At 40.4% G+C, this 8478-nt stretch overlaps 1 pseudogene; it reads right to left on the bottom strand.

Moving 5' to 3' along the window:
• Positions 1-1380: 1380 nt before the first annotated feature.
• Positions 1381-2187, bottom strand: LOC124105258 (large ribosomal subunit protein uL30-like; annotated as a pseudogene).
• Between the last annotated feature and the right edge of the window lie 6291 nt (positions 2188-8478).

Genomic DNA, 8478 nt, shown 5'->3' with positions numbered 1-8478 from the left:
GAAAGTCATAAACTCAGAGGACTCACTCAATTTGATTAGGTTCCAAACCTAAAGCTACCTTTCTCCTGTAATTACATCTGGCATTTTGCTCCAAGACAACTTTCTGACTAATTTTCCTTTACTGCAGGCATATTTGGGTCTCTGGACTGTAACTGGAGTCATTAATATGACATTAGGATCTGACTATAATAACTTTCATCCTTTGGGTTTCAGAGTCTTTTGTATTGATCATTTGTAGTGTTTAACAAGCAAAAACAACAAACACCAGGACCAAGTAGGGAAATTGGGAGTCTGAAATGGGTAAACATCTACCTAGATCTAGGCCCTTCTCCAAATTGTCCACATTACAGAATGCTCCTATAGCTTGGGCTTCAGATCTGAATGACATGGCTACAATGGCAAATAAAGGCCATATTTTCTAGGCAAAAAGTCAGGCTAGGTAGTCTGGTGCCAAACTATAACACATTTAAAAATAAGATATCATAGGAGATCTTGTACATCAACTCACTAAACTCAAATTCAACTCATCAGCATGCTTCTTCCACATACTGGAATAGAAATAGCAACAATAGGCCCTGTGCCTCTTTTAGTGGCTGATCTTATCAAGCTCTCAGGATCTCCTGAGTAATCCAGTTAAGTGGTATTTAGCATATAGGTTAACCTTTGCCATTCATCAGTGTTCAAGATCAGAGATATGACTGCCACAGCAGTTGTGAGATGCAACTATAGCAGATCAAATCTAGAGACACATGAAAAGGATTACACACCATAGTCACATAAGGCTTATCCCAGGAGTACAGGATTGGCTCAACATCTAAAGACCAATCATGGCAATAAACCATATTAATAAAATAAATGGGAAAAATCATGATCATCTCAAATAAATAAAAAGTATTTGACAAAATCCAACACATTCCAGTTATAAAATATTTCATGAACTAAGAATAGAAGGAACTTCCTCAGGATCCTAGACATCCATCAATAGATGAAAAAATAAAGAAAATATATATATACAATGTAGTTTTATTCAGCCATAAAGAAGAATGAAATTATGTCATTTGCAAGAAAATGGATGGAAATTGAGAATATTATGTTAAGCAAAATAAGTCAAACTCAGAAAGTCACGGGTCATATTTTTTATCTCATATGTGGAATCTATAAAGGAAAAAAATAGGGGAGTAGTAGGGAGTAGAAGGGAGTAGATCTCATGAAAATAGAAGAGATACTAGTAGAGTAGAGGAAGGCACCAGAGGAAGGAGGCAGGGAAAGAAAGGGAAGGTACTGGGGAATGATATTGACCAAATTATATCATTATAGTGGTGTGCATGTATGAATATGTAACAAAAATTCTTATGTATGATTATAATGCACCAATTTTTTTTTGAGAGCAGGTACTGTTTTATTAATTGACCAGATTACACAAATACCATGGTGATACCTTAGTTCATCCTTCTAATAAGCCTGTCGATCTGGTCTTCCCTGTTGCCAGCATCTCCACCTTCTACAAAATGGGTGGTCTTTTTCTTCATTCCACCTCTTGGAGAAGATAATTTGAAAGGCCACGGGAAGTTATTTGCTTCTTTAAAGCATTTTCCAACAGTGTAGATCTCATGAATCAGATCTTCCATGCAGATGATGCCATATTTACCAAAAGATCTAGCAATCAAAGCGTTATCTGTCAAGACAATTAGTTTCTTGTTGATTTTGCCATATCCACGCTTGTAGATTAGTTCATTCCCTGATTTCAGGTTTGAGTACCCCCATGCAATGTAAGGTTCTACGATCCTCAGCATGTTAATTGAAGCCTTGTTGAGCTTAACGGAAGGTGCCATTGAAGATCTGGCGAAGGTGAAGAAGTTGTAACACCTTACGAACCTTTGGGCTCACACCACTGATACCTCTGATCCTGATAACAAATGCCAATTTGGGTTCTGGAGGTATATAGAAGTTGCCAGCTTTTCGTACCATTCTAGCCATCTGAATCTCTGTTCTGTACATTTGCCTATATTCCTTGTGGTAATGCTTGGCTTTTTCATAGATTAGCTTCCTCCTTGCCTTTTGAAGCATCTTTTGGGCAAACTTCTTCCTCGGGCACTTTACCTTCAGTTCTGCACTTTTCCTTCGCTTTTTCTTAAGAGTTTATGGTATAGCAGGAACCTTCTTTTTCTTCTCTTCGGCACCCTCCATGGTTCCAGCCGGAAAAAGAGGTATAATGCACCAATTTATAAAAAGGAAAAATTTCTTCAACCTGATAAAGACATTTTATCAAATTTTTACCAAAAAAATTAACATCATATTTAACAGTAAAGTATTGAATGCTTTCTCCTCAGGTCAGGAACAGGAATAACCATGTTCACCTCTTTTATTCAACTTTATACTAGGTGTTCTAGCCAAGGCAATTAGTCAAGAAAAAGCAAATAAATAACTTTCAGATGGCATGGTTTTGTATATTGAGAATCCTAAGGAATCTACTAATGAACAATCAGAACTAGAAAATGAATTCAGTGATATCCCAGGATACAAGATCAATAAGCAAAAGTCAGTTATATTTCTACACACTAGCATGAACAATCAAAAATAAGAAAACAATTTTATTCACAATATCATTAAAAAGAATAAAACACTTAGGAATAAAATTGACTAAGTATAAGAGAACTGCTAAACATTGTTAAAAGAAATTAAAAGCCTAACTTTCACAATTCTTATTCAGTATAATTCTTGAAACTCTAGTCAGAGCAATCAGGCAAGAGAAATAAATTATAAAGAGATACAAATAGGAAAAGAATAAGTCAAATTAACTCTATATGCTCAGGACATAATTCTATATCTAGAAGATCCAAAAAAATTTCACCAGAAGACTTCTAGATTTGTTTAAATTTAGCAAAGTAGCAGGATACAAGATCAACAATGAACAAAAAATATCAATAGCTTTCTTACACTCCAATAGTGAATCTGCCTAGAAATAAATAAAAAAAACTATTCCATTCACAATAACCTCAAAAGTAAAACAAAAAAAAACTCTTAGGAATAAGTCCAACTAAAGAGATGAATGACCTCTACAAAAATATTTTAATACACTGAAGAAAGAAATTGAAGAAATCCTTAGATAGAAAGACCTACCATGTTCCTGAATAGCTAGAATTAATATCATCAAAATGGTCATATTAACAAGAGCAATCTACAGGTTCAATGCAATTCCCATCAAAATGCCAATGATATTCTTCACAGTACTAGGGTGGAAATAGCAGTTCTAAAATTCATACGGAAGAATAAAAGACCCAGAAGAGCCAAAGCGATTGTAAGTTTAAAAAAAAAAGTTATGCTGGAGGCTTTATAATAACTGACTTCAAATTATACTACAGAGATATAGTAAAAAAAAAAAACACACAGAATGGTACTGGCATAAAAACAATTGTGAAGATGAATGAAATAGACAAGAAGTCACAGAGATAAATCCACATAAATAAAGTCATCTGATCCTTGGCAAAGGTGCCAAAAGTATATGTTGGAAAAAAGGATATCCTTTTTAACAAATGGTGCTGGAAAAACTGGATGTATATATGTAGAAGAATGAAACTAGATCTCTACCTCTCACCTTGCACAAAAATCAACTCAAAATAGATCAAAGTTCTAGAAATTAGACCAGAAATCATGAAACTGCTAAAAGAAAACATGGGAACAACACTCCAATATGTTCTAATTAGGCACTGACTTCCTTAATAAGATTCCTAAAGCTCAAGAAATTTTGCCGCAGTCTGGCTGGGCACAATTCAGGAGCCATTTGTCAAAAGAAAATGAACTTTGTTTTTAGAACACACACACTGCACCACACAGCTCTTCAGGAAAACCCTCACAGCCCAACTGCCACCACCGGCTTCCCACAAGCCTCTCAACCTCCCCCACTCCTCCTGCTTTGAGGCCGATTGGCTGGGTCACGTGGGCAGAGCCAAAAAAAAGTCCCCCAATGAGTAGCTCCACGGTCTGAAAGGGCGGGGAAACAGCCCAATGAGCATCACCGCAGAGGAGCCAATCAGTTGGCAGCTAGAAGTTTGCTGGGGCTGCTGTGAGCCAATCATCAGCTGGCAGCTGGAAGTTTGCTGGGGCCGCTTGGGCTGTGGCTCTCAACAAGAAATAAAATCCAGAATCAATAAGTGGGATAGCATCAGATTAAAAAGCCTCTAAATAGCAATGGAAATAATTAAGATCATGAAGATAGAGCCTGCAGAATGGGAGAAAATATTTGCCAGCTACCCTCGAACATGGGATTAAAAACCAGAATACATAAAGAACTCAAAAAACAAACCTTAACACTCCCCAAACTAATAATCCATTTAATTAATGGACAAAAGATCTAAAGAGATATTGGCCAACAAATATATGAAAAATGCTCAACTTTCTAGAAATCAGGAAAATGTAAATTGAAACTACACTGAGATTTCATCAGACCCCAATTATAATGGCAGTCATAAAGAATACACATAATGATAATTGGTAGCATAAATGTGGGGAATGAGGTATACTTACACATTTTTTATGGGGCTGCAAATTGACACAACCACTTAAGAAAGCAGTATGGAAACCCCTCAAGAGACAAAGGATGGAATTAACATACCCCTCTCTTTGGTATTTATCGAAAGAACTAAAATCAGCATGCTACAGGGATATGTGCATACCAGTATTTGTAGCAGCACAATACACAATAGCCAAGTTATGGAACCAACCTAGGTTCCTAACAATAGGCAAATGAATAAACAAAATGTGGTATGTATACACAATGGAATTCTACTCCGATATTTCTTCTTAGAATGAAATTATGTAATTTGCTGGTAAATGAATGGGAATGAAGAAATCATGCTAAGTGAAATAAGCCAGATTCAGAAAGTTCAGGGTCAAATATTTTCTCTCAGATGCAGAATCTAGAAAGAAAATAAAAAGGGAATAAAAGGGAAGGATCTCACATAAATAGAAGGGAAATCAGCAGTGTAGAAGTGGAGTACAAAGAGGAAAGGAGAAAGGGAGGAAAGGGGGAAGAACATGAGGAATGAAGTTGACCAAATTATCCTATGTGTATGTATAAATACATAATAATGGAATCCAATTTTATATATAATTATATATAATCCAATTTTATATATAACTATAAGGCACTAATTTAAAAATAAATAAACAGTAGTTTAGAAAAAGGGGATCAGGGAGAGGGAGGAGGGGAGAGAAGGGATAGTACTGGGGATTGAAATAGAGAAAACTATGTTACATGCATTTATGAATGTCAAAAAGAATCCCACTATTATATATACCTATAATATACTAAACAATAAAAAGAAATTGAAAAAAAGAAATTAAAAGCCTAAAAAAATAAAATGACATCCCATATTCATGGTTTGAAAGTCTTAATATTGTTAATATGGCACTACTACCCAAATTGATTTACAGATCCAGTGCAACTCTCTCTGGTCCTAAAATTCATGTGGAAATGCAAGGAACTCAGAACTGCCAAAACAATTTTAAAATGGAAAAATAAGATGGAAGATTCACAATTTCAAAACTTACTATGAAATTGTAATAATCAAGACATTATGCTACTGACATTAGAATAGAAATATAGATACATGACATAAAATTGAGAATCCAAATAGAGTCATTTTACATATATAGTCCTCTTACATTTATAGTCAATTGATTTTCAACAATACCCATATAATTTGATGAGAAAAGAATATTCTTTTCAATAAATGATCTGGGGAAACTGGATAGCCACATGCAAAAGAATAAAGTTGGAACCCTATACCTCACACCATATACAAAAATAAGCCTGCCCAGGCTCTGACACACAACTATAATCCCAGCGGCTCTCAAAGCTGAGACAGGAGGATCACAAGTTCAAAGCTTCAGCAAAAGTGAGGTGCTAAGCAATTCAGTGAGACACTATCTCTAAATAAAATATAAAATAGGGCTGAGGATGTGGCTCAGTGATTGAGTGCCCTTGAGTTCAATCCCTGGTACCAAAAGTAAATAAATAAATAAGTCTGAATGGATTACAGACTTAAATTTAAGGCTAAAGCTAGAAACTTTTAGAAGAAAATGGAATCAAATTTTTGTAACCTAAGGTTAGGCAACAGTTTTCTTAGATAAGACACCAAATACACACACACAAAAAAAAAAAAAAGAAAAGAAAAAGAAAAAATAGGTAAATTGGACTTTATCAAAATGTAAAACTTTTGTGCTTCAAAGGACACTGTCATGAAATTCATGAGATGCAAAAAAAATATTTGGCAAACCATATGTCTGATAAGGAATTTGTATCCAGAAACCAAATGCAATATTCTTTAACTCTTACAAGAAAACAATCAAAAGAAAAATAATTCAATTTTAAAATATTCAAAAGATTTGAATAGACATTTCTGTATACAGAAAATATAATAGTGGTTACCAAGGACTAGAGAGAGAAATCAATAAGGAGTTATTTTTTAATGGGTACAGAGTTTCAGTTTGGGGTGATTAAAAGGTTCTGAAGGTGGACAGTGATGATGGTTGCACAGCATCATAAATGTAATTACTGCCACTGAGTTGTATGCTTGAATTGGTTAAACTGGATGGATGCAGTAATGTATGACATTACAGTTCCTGCAGTATCAGACTCAGGAAACTGAGGCAGGAAGATCGAAAGTTCAAGGCCAGCCTGGACAACTTAGCAAGATCCTGTCTCAGAATAAAAAATTAAAAGGCTGGGGATGGGTGGAGAAGGCTGGAAGATGGCGGCGAGGGGAGTGCATTGCCCCTGTGTGCCGCGTCACTGTGTGGGAGAATGACGAGTCAGGACGTCTAAAGGCTATCTTGTTAAGAATTTCCAGCAATAGTGGGGTGCTCCGGAACCTGGAGGAAGGATTTCCATCGCACAAGGATCTGCTATGGGGGCTCAAAAGTGAGAGATTTGTCGCACGGAGGGTCACACTGCTTATTCAGCAAATCGCCCCGCGGCTAGAGTCTGCGGCGCATGCTGGGAAACAAGGAGATAGCGACGCAGGGATACAGCGCTGCAGTTTCTGCCAGCCGTGCAAGCACCGTACTCAGTGCTGAATTCTGGGTTCAAGATGGGGGAAGGAAGCTGTCCAATTCGGTTCTCCACACCAGTCAGACCACAGAGGAGGCCAGCGGCCACCATCTTGGAGACCTGACGTCACCATCCCGGTTTTCGAATGATCTCAGCTCATTCATCCATAGAACAGGTAATTTCAGGCTGCCATTCGCCTGCGGCTTGCAGACAAATTACTCAGGCTCAATGCTAAATAACCCGCGGAAACTGCTTCTTGGAGCCTGCTCTTATCAGAGCATACATACACCAAGCACGCAGTGGCCGAGTTCCGGCTCCCGGAACTGCTCTGGCCCAGGGCTAAGGAACCCGCGGAAACTGCTTCTCGGTCCGGGTCCTGCTGAGTACTGTGGAGGTAAATACCAACCAAGCCTTCGTGGGCAGTGGCAACAGGACTGAGAAGGGGTCTGTGAGGGCCGGTCAGGACTCACCCGTTGCTTTGGTCACCCGGCAAAGGGAACGAAATGCTGCCATTCGCATAGGATACCAACATGGCAGAGATCTGATGTCATCAGAAAGCGGCGGAGGAGAGAACTTCATCAATACCAGCGGCGACAGAAACAGTTGGTCTCCTGGTAGGGAGGGTGAGTCACAGACACCCGAGTCTCTCTCGCTTTGTCGTCGAGCCAGAGGGGAGGAGCCGGACCGCTGCCCACGCCAGGAGCAGGCCCAGCAGCTCGCCGGCGTGGTGGTCGCATGACCCCAATTGGAGAGGGGGTGGAGCGGAGCCGCCACCTGCGCCCACAAGGTGGGCAGACCTGTGACCGACCGGCAGAACAGGCCCAGTAGTCCGCGGGCATGGTAGGAGGGGCAGGGCAGAGCCGCCACCCACGCCTGCAAGGTAAGCAGACCTGTGACATACCGGCGATCAGGCCCAGCGGCCTGCCAGCGTGGTACACATGTCACCCCAATTGGAGTAGGGGCAGAGCAGAGCCACCACCCGTGCCCGAAAGGTGGGCAGACCTGCGACCGACCAGAGGGACAGGCCCAGTGGCCTGCCGGTGCGACATACACGTCACCCCATTTGGAGTAGGGGCAGAGCAGAGCCGCCACCCGTGCCCGCAAGGTAGGCAGACCTGCGACCGACTGGTGGAACAGGCCCAGCGGCCGGCCGGGGTGGTAGGCACGTCACCCCAATTGGAGTAGGAGTAGAGCAGAGCCTTCACCCGCGCCCGGGACAGGCCCAGCGGTCCGCGGGTGTGGTAGACAAGTCACACCAATTGGAGGGGGGGCAGAGCAGAGCCGCCGCCCGCACCCGGAACAGGCCCAGTGACCTGCCGGCGTGGTAGTCACGACACCCCAATTGGAGTAAGGGCAGAGCAGAGCCGCCGCCCGCGCCTGCAAGGTAGGCAGACCTGCAACCGACCGGCAGAACAGGCCCAGGGGTC

The sequence above is a fragment of the Marmota monax genome, unplaced genomic scaffold (assembly GCF_021218885.2).
Source record: "Marmota monax isolate L192 unplaced genomic scaffold, Marmota_monax_Labrador192_F-V1.1 WCK01_AAM20220418_F8-fsc00104, whole genome shotgun sequence".
Taxonomy (NCBI): domain Eukaryota; kingdom Metazoa; phylum Chordata; class Mammalia; order Rodentia; family Sciuridae; genus Marmota; species Marmota monax.
Note: the sequence above shows the minus strand (reverse complement) of the source record. Positions and strands in the feature narration are given on the sequence as shown.